General features: G+C 37.0%; 1 long non-coding RNA gene across 2 annotated transcripts in view; it reads right to left on the bottom strand.

Moving 5' to 3' along the window:
• Nucleotides 1-17,723, bottom strand: part of LOC103095208 (uncharacterized) — a 101,407-nt gene extending 83,684 nt beyond the window's left edge. The window contains exon 1 of one of the 2 annotated variants that reach the window (XR_008913310.1): nt 17,669-17,723. This is a non-coding gene — a long non-coding RNA (uncharacterized LOC103095208). Of the gene's footprint in view, nt 1-14,816; nt 15,022-17,668 lie in introns of those variants that run through there. The other variant, XR_008913309.1, reaches the window with a different exon arrangement.
• Between the last annotated feature and the right edge of the window lie 3,377 nt (nt 17,724-21,100).

Below are 21,100 nucleotides of genomic sequence, written 5' to 3'. Positions count from 1 at the left end.
AAAAAGTGGATGTAGAAGTAGTTTCATCTGTTTTCTTGGTCTTAGATACTTCCCCATCCCCAAGCAAAACTAGTGTTGAGAAAGCCACATTGGACTGAGAAAACCTTGTCAGAAAATTAAGAAAGTCCCATCAGATTTTGTATGGAATTGAAAATTTCTGATCTCTTTGCTTAAAGAGATCATCCCAAAGTAAGGGTTTAAGGAAGTGGGGGCAGAGAACACCCAGTTGACATAGAACTCAGGGCAAAAATGATTAGATGTGAGACTGTTACAATAGGTTGGAGCCATTCCTATTTCCATACTGAGCTTCTAAGGACTCCAGAATGTCTGAATTCATCAAGCAAGAAATCGCCAGAGCATTTCACATATTGCCACTAGTGTCCGTGACAAAAGGACAAGAAGAGGATAAATGGCCCACTTCTCTGTTCAGCTGTGGCATGATAAAAAAGCAGTACTGATGACACCAAGCCAAAGGCCTGATACAAATGGCCCTGACCTGAGCAAATTCTACCTTAGCTCATCCTTCCTCAACAGCCTCAAAAGCAGAGTAATGAACCGGCCCAGAGTGTTTCCCCATCTAGTACATTACTTAACAAAGTGACTGCTGTTGCTCTTTGTTTCTGAGTAGATAACCTTCATATTTCTGGCATTTGCAGCCATTATTTACACTTTGCAGCCCAGATGGCATTTATAGAAGGGAGAAGAGGGCTGCTTTCCCCTCTGAAAGAGAAATAGGCATGATCTATATGGAGATGTTGTTCAACAGCTGGCCCTCTGCCCAGTGCATCCTGGAGGGTAGCAGAGAACACCTCTTCCCCACTCCCAAAGGTAAAGCATCAGCTCTCGTTTCTGGTGTAACTCAATGTAGGTGTCCAGAGAAGACAGAAGGTTTTCCCCATTTCAATTCAATTGGAATTCAAGAAGTGCCTACTATGTTCAAGACTATCAAAGGAAAAAGAAAAATCCCCAGCACACTGGATGGATCCTATGCATTGTTGTCTGTGTGTATAGAGAAATGGTTTAAATGATAGAAGCTCAATTTCTTTATTTGTAAAAGAGGGAAAATACTCTCTTTCTTATCTTTCCCATCTCCTGTGAATGCTAGGCCCAACAGAAAACTTATATAAAGCATTGGGCACATCTTAAATCACTAAATGGTGTTCAGTGTTTCATTCATGTCTGACTCTACGACTGCATTTGGCATTTTCTTGGCAAAGACACTAGAGTGGTTTGCCATTTCCTTCTTTAGCTTATTTTACAGATAGAAACCGAGGCAAACAGGTTTAAGTGACTTGTTCAGGATCACACATCTAGGAAATATCTGAGGTCATATTTGAATTCGTCTTCCTAACTCCAGCCTGGAACTCTACCCATGGTGTCACCCAGCTGCAACAAAATCACCATATTGTTGATGATTTGAACTCAGGACAGGTTTTTTTACATGACTTTATAGCACTTTTTCTTAAGCTTCTGATGTTGAATATACATTTAACTTAAAACTAATTACCAAAACCAATATTCATTGCTAAACTTTTTTTGTATGTATTCTAGAGAAGATGAATATCTTTGGAAGTGAGAAGTGCATAAATATGCAAGCCACATCACTCCCTATTTTGTTTCACTTGCAAATAAATTTCCAACATTGGCATTATAGTGAATAAAAATGGTTGGAAATTATTCATACTTCTTTGGCAAAATGATAAAATGTTAGTTGGAAAGGACCTCCACACTTATTTAATCCAACCAGTGCCTGAAAAGGAATGCTCTATTTATCTTATCTAATAATTGGTCATCTAGTCTCTTCTTGAAAACTTCCAATAAAGGGGAAATCACTATTTTTTTGGACAATCCATCCTACTTTTTTACACAGCTATAAACACTAACTAATTTTTCCAGACAACAAACCTAAACTTCCTTTTTTGAAACTCCCACCAGTTTCTCTTGGTTCTTGTTCTGAGGCTAAACAGAAGCATAATAATAATAATAATGGCAATGATAGTAATGATGAAAATAATAATTCATATAGTGTTTCAAGATTTACAAAGTACTTTTTATCAATATTGTCTCATTTTTACAATCCCAGCAACTCTTGAAGATTGGTTCAATGTCATTCCCACTTTATAGATGAGGAAATAGAAATAGTTAAAGGCAAAATGCCTTTTGCCCCAGTCACACTACCAAGATGTAGCTGAGGATGGATTTGAACTCAGATCTTTGCAGGTCCAATTCTCTATCCACTATCACCTAGAGGTCTTCTCCACATATAGTGCCTCATACACTTGAAGAGAGAAAAATGTAATATTTCATTTTTGACATACTCCTCCCTAGGCTAAAGATTTTTAATCCTTTCAACTGATCCTCACATGACATGGATTCAGGTTTCTTTGCCCTCCTGATTGCCCTTCTCAAAACAATCCCCATCTTATTGTCTTTCTAAATATCGGCTAGAGCTGAACATAGTAGTCTGAGTCCAACCAGGATAGAATACAGCACCCCTACTACCTTCTTGCTCCTAGATGCTGTGATTCTCTGAAAGTACCCAGAGTTCATATTAGCTTTTTGTGTTGCCATTTTAAACTGATGACTCTTGCTAAATTAGAAGTCAACTAAAATTTCCATTTTTTTAAAGAAAACTTCTGTCTAGCCATGGATTCTCCACAAAATTAGGTGTTTTTATTTTTGGGGCACAATAGTAAAGTTTTATTTATATTTAGCTCTAATAAATTTCATTTTCTTAGGTTTATCCCAATATTAAAGTCTGTTCATGTCTTTTTTGACTTTTAATTGTCCAAATCAGGAACTGGATGTCCCATAGGTTTCTTCAAACTCATGTTACAAAATAAACTCATTCTCTTTTTTCCTTAGCTCTACCTTTTTCCTAACTTCTCCATTAAAGTTGAGGGCACCACTGTTCTTCCAGTCATTCAGACTTGAAACCTAGACTCGTGATTCCCTTGTAGACCCCTATCCAAATCAAGTCCTGTCAATTCTATCTCTACAATATTTCTCATACACCTTCCCTTCTTTCCTCTGACATTGCAACTCTCCTGGTTCAGTAGTTCATTATCCCATACGTCAACTATTATAATAGCTGTTTGCAATTGGTCTCTTGTTTTAGGTGTCTCCCCATTCCAGGCCATCCCCCACTTAGCTATCAAAGTGATATTACTACACCATGTCTGACTATGTCACCTCTTAAAAAAAAACTCCAGGAACTTCTTATTACTTCTAAAATGAAATAGTAAAATCCTCTTTTGGCCTCTTGAAGCCCCCTACAATGTGGTCCAGTCCTTTATTGGTGTTTCAGTCACTTTTAGTTACGTCTAACTCTTCATGACCCCATTTAAAGTTCTTGGAAACGATACTGGAGTTGTTTACCATTTTTTTCCTCCAGGTCATTTTGCAGATGAAACCAAAGCAAACAGGGTTAAGTGACTTGCCCAGAGTCACACAGCTAGTAAGGCTGGACTCGAACTTAGGAAGATGGATCATCTTGATTTGAGGCCTGGCACTTTATCCATTGCACCATCTAGCTGCCCAATCCTACCATTCCAAAATTCTTACACCTTAGTCTCTTCCATGTATTCCATAATGCAGAGACAAAAGCCTTCTTAATGTTCCTCCCACTCTAACTTTCAGACTCCCTCCATTCTCACTGGCTATCATCAATGTCTGGAATTCTCTTCCTTTTCATCTTTGCCTCATGAGTTTCTTGATTCCTTCAAGTCTCAATTAAATTCTTACTTTTGATATGAAGTATTTCTTTATCTCCTTTAACACTAGTGCCATAACTGTAATTATCTCAAATTTATTATCTTTTCCTTTATCTATCCATCTATACATCCATCCATCTATCTATCTATCTATCTATCTATCTATCTATCTATCTATCTATCTATCTATCTATCTATCTATCTGTCTGTCTGTCTGTCTGTCTGTCTGTCTGTCTGTCTGTCTGTCTGATCTATCCATGTGTCCATCTATCTATTTAATCTATCTCTACTTAGCTCTCTTTCTATCTCTATCTGTCATCTATCTATATTTTGTTTGTACACAGATGTTTTCACCCTGTCTCCCCATTAGACTGTGAGTTTCTTGAGAGCAGGGACTGTTTTTGTCTCTTAGTAACCCCCTACACTTAGCACAATATCTTACTCATAATAGTAGGAGCTTATTAAATGCTTGTTGCTGTGATTGAATTTTATCTAGTTAATTAACTATCACTACCAATTTTATGGCTTCTAAAAGTTGTATAAAATGCCATTTATGCCTTTGACTAAACAATTGATTTTTAAAATGTAAGGGGAAAGCTAGGTGGCTCTGTGGATTGAGAGCCAGGTCTAGAGATGGGAGATCTTTGGGTTCAAATCTTGTTTTAAACATTTTGTAGCTGTGTGACCCTGGGAAAGTCACTCAGCCCCCATTGCCTAGCCCCTATCACTATTTTGCCTGAGATCCAATATATAATATTGACTCTAAAATGGAAGTTATGTGTCTAAAAAGAAATGTTAAACATCAGTTGACCTTATACAGAGCCCGAGGACAGTCTACTAGAAATCTAATGTCAAGTTGATGTTGAATCATCAGTAATTATTTGAATCTGGCTGTCTAAGCCAGCTCTGATACCATCAACTGTACTAACATGTCTGATCTATAGCTCTCCATCTTTTCCACAATACTATCATGAGATATTTTGTCAAATACTTCACTAAATTCTATGTGGTTCATCTACAGAATTCCTCTGATCTTCCAGTTTATAAGCTAGAAAAGTCTCTTGCCTTTTTTATCTCACATGAATACTTTATTGAATCTTTCATGAAAACCTCATCAGATATTTATGTTAATTATTGGCCTCCATCTTCAATAGAATGAAAACTCTCCAAGGGTAAAAAAAAAATTCTTAATGAAGCTTTCGATCTCCCCTAACACCTGACTCTATACTCTGTAAATGGGGCTTCATAACTTCCCCCCCAATTAATAGATAAAGGAATAGTCATAAAACAATTGAGTATGAGCTATGGAAGAGACATTACAAATTATTTGACTCAACTTCTTCATCTTATTGACGAGAAAACAGAGATAGTGTTAATTAACTTGACCAAGATCACATTCTTGGTTAGTGCTACAAATGAGACTAGAAATCTCTTCACTCCTCAGACAGTTTGGTTTTATTAATAACCTTGCCATAGAAATTAAGGAGCTTTGTAGGAAGGGGAGCCTCTATGAACATGACTTTACACTAACAAAATTCAAATCAAAATAATCTTCTCTCATTTTTTGTTGGGTTTAATAATCACGTCTAGGACTCAATCCTCCTATCCTAACTAATGTTCAAGGTGAGATATATCACAAAACGAAAGCTGAAAATGGAGTCAAGAGACTTGACTCTGAGTCTCAAGGTCACTCAACAAACATTTATAGAGTCCTTGTGTGTAAAGTACAGGGTTAGGTGCTTGAAGAGATACAAAGTTTAGTAAAGAAATTTCTTTGCTCTGGACATTTTGAGTCTATTATTTAAATCAAATATCCTGTGGGGATGACATGGAGGATTTAATAACATTAATTCTATCTTTTAAAAAAAGAGTTCTTGGACTTCTGGGTTAACATGGCTGCAATCTAGACGTGAATCACTTCCTCTCCCCAGCACCGAACGAAATAGACTACCTCAAAAGAGCATTAAAAATTACCTTTTGAAGAACAGAGGGACTCTCCAGTACCCCACAGAAACGAAGGTATGTGGGACTTGAACATTTTCACACTATAAGGAGGAGGAAAAGCTTGCACAAAAACGTGAACTGAGCCGCCCCTCTCCCCCCCCCCCAAACCAGAGTAAGGTATCAGAGTGCTCACTGGGACAGCGAGAGACTGAGGAGCGTCTCTGTCTGGGGTGGGCACACCAGGGTTCTTGGGATCTAAAGACTGCAAGGAAACGACCTCTCAGGGCGGTTTCATGGAAAAATCCTGCGCTGAGCAAAGGGGCGGCCACGCTGAGAGGCTGCATTGAGCAAAGGGGCAGCCATGCTAAGCACAGGGGCCTGAGCTCTAAGAAACCTCGGAAGCTGGGAAGAACTAGTCTGAGGCAACCTAAATTCACAGAAAACCCGCCCATATCACCCAGACCCCAGACCTAAAAGGAAGGGGGAATAAAACCACCAAAAGGATGGCTCACATGGCCCAAAATCAAGCTTCCAGGAAGAAAGGGAAAAAGGTGACTATTGAAAACTTTTATGGCAGGAGTACCCAAGGAAAAGAAGACAAAGGGGATGAAACCCAAACAAAATCAAAACATGCCTCCCAAAATGGAAATTATCCACAAGTACTGGAAGAACTCAAATTGGAGCTTACCCAAAAGATGGAAACCTTCTGGAAAGAAAAATGGGAGAAAGAGATTAGCAGTCTGATAGACAAGACTTCACAATTGGAGAAAAAGCTGGAAGCATCTAATAGAAGGGCAGACAAAGCTGAAAAGCAAAACCAGCCCCTAACGACCAGAATTAAGCAACTGGAAGACAGTGAGCATGTAAAACTTCAAGAATTAATAAAGCAAACTCAAAAAATTGAGGAATTAGAAGAAAACACAAAATATCTCACTGAAAAGGTTACAGTCTTGGAAAACAGAGGAAGAAGAGACAATGTGAGAATTATTGGTCTGCCCAAAAAGCCATAGATAAAGAAAAACCTCGATGCTATACTACAGGAGATTATAGAAGAAAATTGTCCACATGTTCTGGAGCAAGGAGGAAAAATAGAAATAGAAAGGGTTCATAGAACACCTTCTATACTAAATCCCCAAAAGACAACCCCCAGGAATGTAATCGCCAAATTCAAGAGCTTCCAAGAAAAGGAGAAAATCCTACAAGAAGCCAAGAGGAGAAGATTCAGATATAGGGGGGCTCCCATAAGGATCACACAGGACTTAGCGGCTAACACACTAAGAGACCGCAAAGCATGGAACACGATATTTAGAAAAGCAAGAGAGCTGGGTCTCCAACCAAGAATCAACTACCCAGCAAAACTGACTATATACTTCCAAGGGAAAGTATGGGCACCCAACAAAATAGAAGATTTCCAACCATTTGCTAAGAAAAGACCAGATCTTGGTGGAAAATTTGATATCCAAGTACAGAAAGAAGGGAAACATAAAAAGGTAAATACGAAAGAAAGGGGAAAGGAGATAAATCTCATCTTTTTCTTTAAGCCAAACTCTCTTCTATAAGGATTACATTTACATCAAATTATATATATTAATATGTGGGGAAAATGTACTGTTTAACTCTCAAAAATTGTGTGTACCGTAAGAGTAGTTAGAAGAATCATGCATAGGGAAAGATTGGGGCATCAAGAAGATTTGGTGAAAGGGGGGGCAAAGAAAGGAAAAGGGAAGGGGGGAAGCATCCACAATACTAAGACTTAATTCAAGAAATGGGGGGGGGGAATAAATAGAATAACTTTTCCCATACAAAGATACACATGGGAAGGGGAGGGGAAGAACTCTCATATGAGAAGGAGAAGAAGAGAGTGTGAAATGGTATTACTTCAACCTTATGCTCAGTGAAATCAACTCTGAGAGGGAAGAAAATCTAGATCCATTGGGATCTTGAATTCTATCTTATCCAACAGGGTAAGAAAGAAAGGAAAATGAAGGAGGGGGAGGGGAAAGGGAGTATAAAAAGGAAAGGAAGGAGAGGGGGAGGGGAAGGGAGCATAAAAAGGGAGGGGCTAGAAAGGGAAGCATACCAAGGGAGGGGACTAGGGGGACTGATTCAAAGTAAATCACTGGTTCAAAAAGATATAGCTAGGGAAGAAAGGTCAGAACTAGGGGAAGATATCAAAATGCAAGGGAATCCACAAGAGACAATCATAAATTTGAACATGAATGGGATGAACTCACCCATAAAACATAGACAAATAGCAGATTGGATTAGAACCCCAAACCCTACCATATGTTGTCTTCAACACAAATGAGGCAGGTTGATACTCACAAGGTTAGAATTAAAGGATGGAATAAGACCTTTTGGGCCTCAATTGATAGAAAGAAGGCAGGAGTTGCAATCATGATATTGGACAAACCCAAAGCACAAATAGTCCTGATCAAAAGGGATAGGGAAGGTAAATATATTCTGTTAAAAGGGAATATAGATAATGAGGAAATATCACTAATCAACATGTATGCACCAAACGGAATAGCATCCAAATTTCTAATGGAGAAACTAGGAGAATTGAAGGAGGAAATACACAGTAAAACCATATTAGTGGGAGACTTGAACCAACAACTATCAAATTTAGATAAATCAAACCAAAAAATAAACAAGAAAAGAGGTAAATGAAATCTTAGAAAAATTAGAGTTAATAGACATATGGAGAAAAATAAATATGAACAAAAAGGAATACACTTTCTTTTCAGCACCACATGGCACATTCACAAAAATAGATCATACACTAGATCACAGAAACATGGCACTCAAATGCAGAAAAGCAGAAATAATAAATGCAGCCTTTTCAGATCACAAGGCAATAAAAATATTGATCAGTAAGGGTACATGTAGAGCCAAATCAAAAATTATTCGGAAATTAAATAATATGATACTCCATAATCGTTAGTTGGAGAAGAAATCATAGAAACAATCAATAATTTCGTTGAGGAAAATGACAACGGCGAGACATCCTTTCAAACCTTATGGGATGCAGCCAAGGCAGTACTTAGAGGAAAATTCATATCCCTGAGTGCATATATTAACAAATTAGGGAGGGCAGAGATCAATGAATTGGAAATGCAAATCAAAAAACTTGAGAATGAACAAATTAAAAACCCCCAGAAGAAAACCAGAGATCCTAAAAATTAAGGGAGAAATTAATAAAATCGAAAGTGACAGAACTATTGAGCTAATAAACAAGACTAGAAGCTGGTACTTTGAAAAAACAGACAAAATAGACAAAGTACTGGTCAATCTAATTAAAAGAAGGAAAGAAGAAAGGCAAATTAACAGCATCAAGGATGAAAAGAGGGATCTCACCTCCAATGAAGAGGAAATTAAGGCAATCATTAAAAACTACTTTGCCCAACTATATGGCAATAAATATACCAACCTAGGTGATATGGATGAATATTTAAACAAATATTAATTGCCTAGACTAACAGAAGAACAAATAGATTTCTTAAATAATCCCATATCAGAAAAAGAAATCCAACAGGCCATCAAAGAACTTCCAAAGAAAAAATCCCCAGGTCCTGATGGATTCACCAGTGAATTCTATCAAACATTCAAAGAACAGCTAACGCCAATACTATACAAACTATTTGACATAATAAGCAAAGAGGGAGTTCTACCAAACTCCTTTTATGACACAAACATGGTACTAATTCCAAAGCCCGGCAGGCCAAAAACAGAGAAAGAAAATTATAGACCAATCTCCCTAATGAATATAGATGCAAAAATCTTAAATAGGATACTAGCAAAAAGACTCCAGCAAGTGATCAGAAGGGTCATCCACCATGATCAAGTAGGATTTATACCAGGGATGCAAGGCGGGTTCAATATTAGGAAAATTATCCACATAATTGACCACATCAATAAGTAAACCAACAAGAACCACATGATTATCTCAATAGAGGCAGAAAAAGCCTTTGATAAAATACAACACCCATTCCTACTAAAAACACTAGAAAACATAGGAATAGAAGGGCCGTTCCTAAAAATAATAAACAGTATATATCTAAAACCATCAACTAATATCATCTGCAATGGGGATTATCTAAATCCATTCCCATTAAGATCAGGATTGAAACAAGGATGCCCATTATCACCTCTATTATTTGAAATTGTACTGGAAACACTAGCAGTAGCAATTAGAGAAGAAAAAGAAATTGAAGGCATTAAAATAGGCAAGGAGGAGACCAAATTATCGCTCTTTGCAGATGACATAATGGTCTACTTAAAGAATCCTAGAGATTCAACCAAAAAGCTAATCGAAATAATCAACAACTTTAGCAAAGTTGCAGGATACAAAACAAACCCACATAATTCATCAGCATTTCTATATAATTCCAACACAGCTCAGCAGCAAGAACTAGAAAGAGAAATCCCATTCAAAATCACCTTAGACAAAATAAACTACTTAGGAATCTATCTCCCGAGACAAACACAGGAAATGTATGAACACAACTACAAAACACTTTCCACACAACTAAAACTAGACTTGAACAATTGTAAAAACATTAACTGCTCATGGGTAGGATGAGCCAATATAACAAAAAATGACCATCCTACCCAAACTCATCAATCTATTTATTGCCATACCCGTGGAACTTTCAAAAAAATTTTTTTACTGATTTAGAAAAAAACATAACAAAGTTCATCTGGAAGAACAAAAGATCAAGGATATCCATGGAAATAATGAAAAAAAATTACAAAGGAAGGGGGTCTTGCAGTCCTAGATATCAGACTATATTATAAAGCGGCGGTCACCAAAACAATCTGGTACTGGCTAAGAGACAGAAAGGAGGATCAGTGGAATAGACTGGGGGGCAAACGACCTGAGCAAGACAGTATATGACAAACACAAAGATCCCAGCTTTTGGGACAAAAATCCACTATTTCAGAAAAACTGCTGGGAAAATTGGAGGACAGAGTGGGAAAGATTAGGTTTAGATCAACACCTCACACCCTACACCAAGAGAAATTCAAAATGGGTGAATGACTTGAACATAAAGAAGGAAACTATAAGAAAATTAGGCAAACACAGAATAGTATATATGTCAGACCTTTGGGAAGGGAAAGGTTTTCCTTACAAGCAAGACTTAGAAAGAGTCACAAAATGCAAAATAAATAATTTGGAATACATCAAATTAAAAAGTTTTTGTACAAACAAAACCAATGTAACTAAAATCAGAAGGAAAGCAACCAATTGGGAAGCAATATTCATAAAAACCTCTGACAAAGGTTTAATTACTCAAATTTTCAAAGAGCTAAATCAATTGTACAAAAAATCAAGCCATTCTCCAATTGATAAATGGGCAAGGGACATGAACAGGCAGTTCTCTGCCAAAGAAATCAAAACTATTAATAAGCACATGAAAAACTGTTCTAAATCTCTTATAATCAGAGAGATGCAAATCAAAGCAACTCTGAGGTATCACCTCACTCCTAGCAGATTGGCTAACATGACAGCTATGGAAAATAGTGAATGTTGGAGGGGATGCGGCAAAGTAGGGACACTAATTCATTGCTAGTGGAGTTGTGAATTGATCCAACCATTCTGGAGGGCAATTTGGAACTATGCCCAAAGGGTGATAACAGACTGTCTGCCCTTTGATCCAGCCATAGCACTGTTGGGTTTGTACCCCAAGGAGATAATAAGGAAAAAGACTTGTACAAGAATATTCATAGCTGTGCTCTTTGTGGTGGCCAAAAATTGGAAAATGAGGGGATGCCCTTCAATTAGGGAATGGCTGAACAAATTGTGGTATATGTTGGTGATGATATACTATTGTGCTAAAAGGAATAATAAAGTGGAGGAATTCCATGGAGTCTGGAACAACCTCCAGGAAGTGATGCAGAGTGAAAGGAGCAGAACCAGGAAATCATTATACACAGAGACTGAAACACTGTGGTACAATCGAAGGTAATGGACTTCTCCATTAGTGTCAATGCAGTGTCCCTGAACAATCTGCAGGGATCTAAAAAACACTATCCACAAGCAGAGGATAAACTGTGAGAGTTTTAAAAACACAGAAGAAAAGCAATTGCTTGACTACAGGTGTGGAGGGGATATGACTGTGGAGAGACTAAATGAACTCTAGAGCAAATACAAACAATATGGAAATGGGTTTGAGTCAAGAACACATGTGATACCCAGTGGAATCATGAGCCGGCTATGGGAGAGGTGGTGGGAGGGTGGGGAGGGAGGAAAAGAAAATGATTTTTGTTTCCAATGAATAATATTTGGAAATGACCAAATAAAATAATGTTTTTTAAAAAAGAATTCTCTAGTTTATAAATCAAAATGTTGCTTCCATCCCTCTCCATCACCAACAAGCTTTGTTTTAGTTTTAGTATTTTATTTTATTTCATTGCTTCTACTTCTAAAAGCTAGCTCCAGAAAAATGCAGGAAAACTCTGATTTGGGAATCAAGAGAACTGGTCCTAGACTTTTATCTGCCAGAAACTAATTGTCCTTTGGATTTGGTTTTTTCATGACCTCATTTTTTTTCCTCCGTAAAATGAGGAGAATAATATTTGCCCTGCTTACTACATCAGGTGAAGAAGAAATAAGATAAAATTATTAGAAATCTGATGAAAACAGATAGAGGATTGAATAGAACTGGTCCAGTTCTGAGCATGAAGGACTTTGTCTTGTACAAAAAGGTAGATACTACAAGAATTGAACTCATATAATCCTTTAGCAGAGTGAGAGATGAGAGAAATCTGACATAAGCCCATAGAACAAGGAAAATGAAGTTTACATTGAGAAACTACATTTATATGGTGATATAGCACTGGATCTGGATTGGGAAGACCTGGTTTCAAATCTGGTTTCAAAAAGTTATTAGCCACATGACTCTAGGTAAGACACTTAACCTCTATTAGTAAAAATGGTTCTTTATAAATAAAATCAAGATAATAATATTAACTCTGTCCAGGAGTAGTCATGAGAATCAAATGAATTAATATTTACAAATGTTGTGATGATGGTGATTATAATCATTTGGCAAAATTAGATTTATTTCCTTTGCTACTTACTCCCACAAAGAAATCCCTTACTCATTCCAAGTCTTCTTTCTAGGTTTAAAAGCACCTATCTATAAGCAGTAATACTTCCTCAAGAAAAGAAAAGCAATAATAACAGCATTACCATAAAGCATGACAGTAGAGGCACTATTGAGACCATGTAGATAGAGAAGAAAGCATGGCTCCCATGTTTATGGGTTGGAATAAAGGATCCCCGAAATTCCTTACAATTGCTTTAACCTTCTAATCTTTAAGCCACTATAGTAACTCATTTTCCCTCTTGCTAAATGAATTTGTCTTCAATTTTTATATTATTTTTACATTACCAATTACAAAATTGATTTGAGGGTTTATTTCATGTGAATCCCCATTGGTGCTAGTTGGCTTGGGTAATAGTTGCCTCCTCTGAGTCTCTGAGTTAGGTTTAATGTGAATAAAACCATGAAGAACATTGACAGTCTATCATGGGCTCCAGCCACTAACCATTGAAATACTGGAGCTCTGAAGCTTGAAAGAGGTACTGTCAGAACAAAAAAACCCCAAACAAAACCCAAGTCTTATGTTATATTATGCATGGCAACATTATGAAACATTATTTTCAGGAAAGTCCAAGATCAGTAACATTTAAAATAGAGCTTAGGTAAATATAGAGATTAAGAACTTATTTGGGGGGACTATATGGAAAGGTCTAAATCTGTGATTGCAGTAGAGTGGAAGATTCTCCATATGGCAATTTCCTCTACTAGAGTAAACTGGTGAAGAATCTATTAGTAATATATAGTCCTGGATGCTTGAAACTCTGAACTAACTTAAATACTAAAGACACTTTTCCATTTTGTGTCAGTAACATTATTCAAAGACCAGTTTTCCTGACTACAAGCCTGTGGTCAGATTTCTTCTATATACAGTGCCTCTGTACAGCCACTATCAGCTCTTTACAAAAGCTATAGATATTTAAAGAGACTTGCTTTAAGTCTCACAAGTATTAAGTAACAAAAACAAAGACAAAATAAAGCAAAAAAAAAGCATTTGATCCTGAATCCTGACTCCAAATTCATCTCTTCCATGATGCTATGGTACAAAGCCATAATTGTCCTTTACGATGAAATTCTTTGTCCTTTGGGAGTTGATCAGTCAAAAGATAAAAATTAAGCATTCCTTGCCCTAATTATACCTTCCCACCACAGCATCATGGGAGGGGCTGGATCTGGAGTCAGAAGACCTGGAATCAAATCCTTATTCTGTTACTTGCTACCTATGACTGAAGGTAAATCAAGATGAATTATGTCTGAAGTTCCTTCTAGTTCTCAATCTAGGAACTGTGTGCTGATTTTGTGATGACCCAGTATCAGATTCCTAATATTCACTTAATTTCAATTTTATTTTTGCTTGAAATCTAAAACAAAATTTAAAGTGGCATACACATAAAGATATTCTAGTCTCTATTTTATGCATCATTGGGGGCAGAGGAGAATGGAGAAGGAAGGGGAAAAGCATTGACTAAACATTTATAAACCAAATAATATTTCATTTGGCCCTCACAACAACCATGGGAGGTAAGTGCTATTATTATCATGCTCATTTTATTATTGAGGAAACCAAGGCAGACGTTAAGCAACTTGCTTAAGGTCACAAAGCCAATAAGTATCTGAGGCAATATTTGAACTCAGATCTTTCTGACTCCTGATAGAGGCCCAACACTCTCTCCACTGCATCATCTCACTGAAGCTGCTATGCAAGTAATATGAGCTGACAGTTGTACTTAAAGCAATCTCTTTCCTGCCTGGTTGGAGGGAAGAATATAGTGAACTTCTGGGTGGGAAGAGAGAGCTAGTATCAGTGGGTTCCTTTCTCCATCTAAGCTGAAGTATGGCCAATGAAATACAAGTCATTTTGTTCCTTCCTTCTCTGTTCTTGGTTGACAGAGTATAAGACTGCTATGACTGTATGAATTTCCAAAGTTCAGGAGATCAGGTTGCCTGAAGGTCTGGGAGCTGGTCTCCATGACAGATTTTTGCAGACAGCTAAGGAGCAAAATATTAAGAAAGCTACTTGTACCAGTAAAGCAGTAGATCAAAGGGAACTTACAGGCAGTCTTTGCAACTCATCCAGGGGCTCAACAAACTTGGAGTTGAGAGAGGAAGAGAGAGGGAGGTGAGAATCAATTCTTTGTAGCAACTGCTTTAAGGTCGAGCTCATTCTCCTTAGGGAATGAGATGGTCTGAGAAAGAATGTGCCCCAAGAGGTTTGGGGAAAAACTTCTTGGTAGATCTTCTCTGTAGATATTCCTTGGTCAAAGCTAAAATAGAATTAAAATCATATATACTAAGACCCCAAACACACACAACTGTAAAATAAGATAAAGGATTCATCCTTTGCACTAAATTCTAGGTCATCACAAGGAATATTAGAAATAAACCATTTTTTAGATAGAAATAGCAGTCAATTTAATGGTTTCTCTTTGTATTTGATAAAGAAAAATGAAGACTTCAAACTGAGGCTTGTCAGCTTCTTAAAAGTATGTCATCTTTCACATATTCAACTCATCTTTAGTAAAGAAACTCTTGTATTGATATCTGATTCTTGTACTATAATTTAGATTTTCATGTTGTAATATTATACTTGTTGAATGCTAGACCTAGAAGAGACCTTTGAGTTTCATCTAAACTGACCCCTTAATACTTTATACATAATATGGATGTGTATAAAGTTTTTTAATGAAAAATCTTATTGTAAGAATTACTTTATGCTCTTGATCTCTCCTTCTTGCCTCTGCACAAAACTAGAAGTGAAACACTGGCTACTTTTGCATCTTTGAAGCAGACTCCAGGAATATCACCAACACTGCAATCCTTTTGACCAAAGCTGACTAGTAATACTTCATTACTTTTCTCAATAAAGTTCAAACAGCCATCATTAGTAACAAAAGCTTTGATTCCCTTGCCATCATTGATCAACTGGACTCTCACACTTCCTGAAGAAATGGCACAATTGAACTGATTAGTCTCAGCTCCCACTTTTGTCAGGATGATGTCTTTGGCATATATATGTCTGTGTGTGCATACATATATGTATATATATACATGTATGTATAAATATAAATATGCACCCACATGTGTATACATATACATACATATGTAAAGGGTTTACAATATATTAAAATAGATAATAATCCAGCAAGGCAGATCTCCAAGAACAAAAATGGGTGCTTTTGTCCCCCTGATTGTCAAAGCTTACTGGAATAATCTATCTGACTAGATCAGTATCTTCTTCAAACCACCCTCACTATATTAGGTGCCCCTTGATCAAAATAGAGTATTTTCTTACTTCATAAGGTCAGAGATCTAAAAGTAGAAAGCATTTAATATGTCATCAAATACACTTTCCTCATTTTAAAGATGAAGTAATTGGCCTAGAGAGGTGAAGTTACTTACCTAAGATCACCCAGAAACTTAATGGCAATACTCCTACGAGAATCTAGATGCCTATGCCTTATTTCCCCAGGGAATCAAGAATAGGAATTCCTATATTTTTTTTATAATACACAACAGCACCAGGCATATACTAACTGCTCTGGAAATGTTTGTCAATTGCCTGATTATATGAATGAAGAATATATATTTTTAGATAACTTGTGATAGAAGTGAAGGAAGGAGTCCAAAGTCCTATGGACTAAACATTAGGTTTATTAATGCTGACTCTTGGATCTTCCAATATAGTGTGAGAGTCTGTGTATGATTTATTTCATTTAGGGACAGCTAGATATCTCAGTGAATAGAGTATGAGACCTAGAGTTGGGAAAACCTGAGTTCCCATCCAGTCTCTGACACTAATCTCTAACACATTCTTATTTGTGACCCCAGGCAAATCCTTTAACTTAATTTGCCTTAATTTATGAGAGAAGGAAATGATAAACCATTCCAGTACATTTGCCAAGAAAACTCCATGGACAGTATGGTCTACGGGGTAATGAAAAGTCAGACACAACTGAATGATTGAACAACAAAAACTCACTTGATAAGTAGACCTTTTCCTTTTCTAAATCCATCCAATGAATTCTGAGTGCTTGATCCTGGCCAAATGGCTCTACAAAGAGAGTGAGTCCTCAGTTGTTCTGAAACCACCTGGGTAAATAGTCCAATTTGAGTGTCACTCAATTCCCTCCTATCTGCTGTTTCTTTGAAGGAGCTAAATGAGCTACCTTGATCCCTCAGTACCCTGTGTAGTAGAGCTTCCTTATCCCAGCCCTGAACTGTGTTTACAGCCTATTCTTTTCAAACACGGGTTGCTCTATAATTGAAGATTGCCTCTAATGGCAAAGAAGGGGTTGCATTTATCTAAATGTTATCAGTGTTAACAGGATTGATTGCTATCTAATTCATAGGCTCCTATTCTTCCTAAGTCCTGACATCTTTAATATCCTGTTACATTGTGCTAGGGGATAATAGCACCACAGGGCAATAACATTGCTGCTGAGAATTCTGAGGTCTTGGGAACTGTGGGCTTCAACTTATTGCTTCCTAACTGCCATTTATTAAAGACCATAATGCCTTTGAATATAGTTTATTAAAATAAATTGGACCATGTAGTATTCAGGACATATTTCAGAGGAAGGCCTTTGTCAATCTTTTAAATGAGGGCTTGTCGTTCAGAATCCCAACTTGAATTGGACCCGATGTTAATCTGAGGACTTCCTCTTCTCAGGTATTTTCCATTCCAAATCCTTTCAGATTCTGGTTAGATTCAATTTCATAATCCTTTATGAAGTGTCTACTTTTTGTAAGGAACTATACCCATGATTAGGGATTAAAAGAAAAAATAAATACTCCATAACCTCAAGTAGTTTATATTGTATTATAGGGCAGCTAGTTGGTATAATGGGTAGAGTCCAAAGTTAGGGTCAGGAAGAAATTAATTTAAATCTTGTCTCAAACACTTACTAGCTGTATGACTCTGGGTAACTCGTTTAACCTCTTTGTCTCAGTTTCCTCATCTGTAAAATGAACTGGAGAAGAAAACAGCATATCACTTGAGTGTTTTTGCCAGGAAAATCCCAAAACGCATCACAAAGAGTTGGACACAACTGAAACAACTGGACAACAACAACATGAGGTAAACAATATATAAACAGATAAATAAATATAAGATATATACAAAATAATTGAGGTGGTAGGGCAAGCATCAATAAATGAGTAGACTCTGAAGGTCTATTATATAAGTAGTATCTCAGCTGAATCTTAAAGGGAAATTGTAAGAAGTAGAATTTGTAGGCAACCACTAAAATTTTTCCTCTTCCCTCTTCTAACCTCTTATTGCTTTCTTTTTGGGTGAGCTCAGTTAATAAGCTATAACTTCTATGTAAATGAATATCTATCTATTCAATTCATCCTGTCTCATGAGCTCCGATTTTACAATTACTAAGCACCTTGCTTGACCAATGAACATTAGAGGAAAATATTCACATTTTATATAAACTCACCCACTCACTCAGGGGTAAGGAATGGGGAGAGGAGTGGAGCCAAGATGGTGGAGAAGATACAAGGACCCATCTGATTTCTACCAAATTACCTCAAAAAAGCAATGATAAAATGCCTCAAAACAAATTGTGGAGCAGCATAACTCACAAAAAGACAACATAAGGTGAAGCAATTTTCAACCCCAAACAACTTAGAAGGTTGGCAGGAAGGATCTCATGTACCAGGGAAGAGGTGGAGGTGGAGCACAGGGTACCAGGGAAGGCCCCACTGAGGCAACAGCCTTGGTGCAACTGAAATAGCAGCCCAGACTTCCAGGCTCTCAGCTACAGAAAGCAAGGGGAATCAGACAACTGCTCTGAAGGAGATTAGGGGAGTCCCTTTCCTGGCTCTAGGTACAAGACTATGGACATTTTTCCATTCACAGAACTAGGCTGGAGTCCTGGGCTATAGTCCCAGAATGTGGGAGAATACCAGCATTTAGCACTTGTAGTCAGGGAATGGTAAGAAACCCTGGTAAAAGTTCCTAGGGGTAAAAGAGTGCTTAGGGTTACTCCCAGACCATAGCACAGACCGGGAGAGTATTAAAAACATATTTCCTTATAGCATACCACCTTGGAAAGACTGAAAGCAGATATATCTCCACTTCCAGCTCTAAAAGGAGCTGTTATACAAAGCTTTGAACAGTACCCCTTTCACTATAGTTATAGCACCCAACTTGAACAGTTTTTTTAAACTAAAAGAAAAGAAAAAGTCAATAAAATGAGTAAACAACAACAACAAAAAAAAGAAACTAAACATATAAAGTCATTTTGGTGACAAAGTAGAATCAAACTTAGAAGAAGATGAAAAAGTCAATACAAATGCAGCCAGAATCTCCAAAAGAAATTAATAGCTCTCAAGTCCAAAAAGAATTATTGGAGATGATCTAAGGGATTTAAAAATCAAATAAGAGAGATAAAAGAAAAATTGGGAAAATAAATGAGAGTAATATAGGGAAATCATGTTAAAAGAATCAGTAGTTTGGTAAAGGAGGCATAGAAAATACTGAAGAAATTAATACCTTAAAAAAACAGAATAGGCCAATTGATAAAGGGGACACAAAAATCCAAAGGAGAGAAGAATTTCTTTAAAAGCACAATTGGATAAGTAGAAAAATGCTTTGAAAAGTACAAAAATTCACTGAGGAAAATACTCTTTACAAAGTAAAATTGGCCAAATGAAAATGCCAGATACCTAGTCTATGTTGACAAGTGTCCTTTAGGTGATAGTGGATGCTGGGAAGGTGGGCAGAGTTATTTTTCCTTGTATAATCCCTCCCATCCTGATTCTTTGGGAGACCAGCTTGTTAAATCTCCTTATTTGATTTACCAGGAGATTAACATGTCAGTGAATCATTCCATATATGGAGTCTATACATTTAAGATTCTCTCATTAGGGGGGATAAAATATTGCATCTTACATAGAGGGAATGACAACAGCTTGGCGAATAAGAGGGAAAAAGAGAAAGAAAAAAAAAAGGATTGATAGGCACATTGACAAAAAAGCCAAGTAGGGGGCATTCCCCTTTGGCAACAATCAGAATAAATGATAGGTTCAAACCTATGACATACTAACTTAAGAAATCTGGAGTGAACTTTTGGATTTAATCAGTTCATTAAATCCAAAAGTTCACTCCAGATTTCTTGAGTTAGAATGTCATTTCTGCAAGCATCCTCATAACATTTTCCCCAGAGTATCTACTTTCCTAATCCAGGGTTGGTGCTTTTCTTTTCCTAAAATTATTTTAAAAGATCTTAAACTTTGGATTATCGGATAATTACACAATCCTTCCCTCAGGTGGGTATAGACCAACACTAGAATTGCCCCAGAATGCATGGCTAAGCTAGGAGGTATATGAATCAATTCTCCAACAACAAAAGCAATAAAAAAATAGGAGAGAAAAAATTATATAAAAAACATATATATCAAATCCTACGTGTATAAAAATTATGAGTAAAAAAACAACTTGTTTCACCAGCAAGGCCCAATTGAGGTAGTTTATATCCTGCAAGCAGGACAATTGCAGCAATGTTACATTTAGCTATCATAAACCAGGATACAGAAAATTGCTATACTATAAAAGAGAAAAAGAAACAAAAGTCTGAGATAAAAGGGAAATATGATTCACTGGTCTGATTTCTCCTTCAATCATAGGGGTAGGGGAGCCAAAGTGAAAGCCAAACAGATGTACTTGTATAAACTGGGAAACAGGAAAGTTCAGCACCTAGAGTTTCCAGACAGATGATTTCCTAAATCCTTCGGACAAGCCTTCTGACTTGACATTGATCTTCACCAACCCAACAGGGATTCCTGGTCTCCTTGACCTAGTGCTTCTTTGCACTGTGCCATGGCTCAGTAACAGTCCATTCTTTTGCAATCAGACAAAAATATCAGTTAAAGTCCCATAATACTTAACAACCAATGGCAGATTTCCATAGTCTAAAGCTTTTAGGTATTCAATGTTATTCAGGTTAATGGATATTGTAAACTTATCCTTCTAAATCAAAATATCAGTTCTGATTCCATATGCTCAAGCTGTTCTCTTCTGTGTTTTGTGTTGGCTGGGCTTCTGTGTGAGCATGGCTAGGGGGCCCACAAGGCAGCCACAGAATAGTAAGCTAAATGGAGCAGCAAGTAAAGTAGTCTCTCTTTTTCCATCCTTTTCCCCTATTCCTTCTTGATTAAATAAAATTATTATATTTGTGTCCATTTTCATAATTTTCCCTCTTACATGAGAAAGAGACATGCATTGGGAGGAGGGGAAGGAGAAAAATAGAATGGGGGCAAAATATTGCACATAAAAGAGGCATGAAATCATTCAGAGTGGAGAGGAAGATGGGGGAGATAGGGAGGAGA

Source organism: Monodelphis domestica, chromosome 1, assembly GCF_027887165.1.
Source record: "Monodelphis domestica isolate mMonDom1 chromosome 1, mMonDom1.pri, whole genome shotgun sequence".
NCBI lineage: Eukaryota > Metazoa > Chordata > Mammalia > Didelphimorphia > Didelphidae > Monodelphis > Monodelphis domestica.
This window is presented reverse-complemented; position numbering and strand designations above follow the sequence as displayed.